The sequence below is a fragment of the Tupaia chinensis genome, unplaced genomic scaffold (assembly GCF_000334495.1).
Source record: "Tupaia chinensis unplaced genomic scaffold, TupChi_1.0 Scaffold000056_1, whole genome shotgun sequence".
Classification (NCBI taxonomy): domain Eukaryota; kingdom Metazoa; phylum Chordata; class Mammalia; order Scandentia; family Tupaiidae; genus Tupaia; species Tupaia belangeri.
Genome location: NW_006159514.1, coordinates 3,045,291 through 3,046,196, shown reverse-complemented (window position 1 = coordinate 3,046,196; position 906 = coordinate 3,045,291).

The following is a 906-nucleotide window of genomic DNA, read 5'->3' as shown; positions in this document are numbered from 1 at the left end:
TGAGAAAGAATATCATGCATAATAACCTAAAATAAGTAAAAGAAGTTTGTCACTTGACCGCGGTCGACTATGTGGGAGTCCAGCGACATAGCCATTATGCTAACTGCTGGTTCCCAAAGTCATATCATTTTTGTACAATGGAAATCCTCAAGTTCACTTGTGTGCACCCCCCTCAAAAAACAAACAAAAAAACCCCACAACAAATGAAAACAGAAAGGAAAATGTAGCATGTGGCTAAAACTGGAACAAAGTGCCAAAGTGCATTAAAACATTAATTTTCTGAATGCAAGTCTTGTACAAATCACCTTTTAAAACATAAATTGCTCTTTAGCCGTTTGTAGTACAGTAAATGTTACAGGGAAGATTTGCCATGCTTTCTCCTAAAATTTTAAGTTGATTTCCAAGAGCTTTATTGGGTATGCTGTCAGACCAGAATTTTCAGAGTTGATGGAGAAGAGACTTGTGGGAAAACTTATTTTAATAAATTATTACACATACAGAACAACTGATCACACTGATTGGATCTGTCCACAACATGGAAAAATAAACTGGATTTTCATAATATTGTCATTTTCTGTAATGTTCAAGATATTAGTTTTTAAAACACAACCTACTTCATTCATGTATTAAAACCAAGTTATACTTTATAAAAAAGGGGGTTACTTTTTGAGGGTAGAAAATGAAAGCTAAGTATTTTTAAAAATAATTATTTATTTAATTTAATTTATTTATTCATTTATTTTAATTTGACCAGAGAGAGATGCAGAGAGAGAGGGAAAGTGAGAAAGCAAGTCATCAGGTCTGGGACTCGAATTGTTTTTTTTTTTTGGAGAGATTTTCACTATAGGGCGCGTGCGCTCGCCAGACAGACAGGGAGAGGCATTAGAGACAGAAAGCGGGAAAACA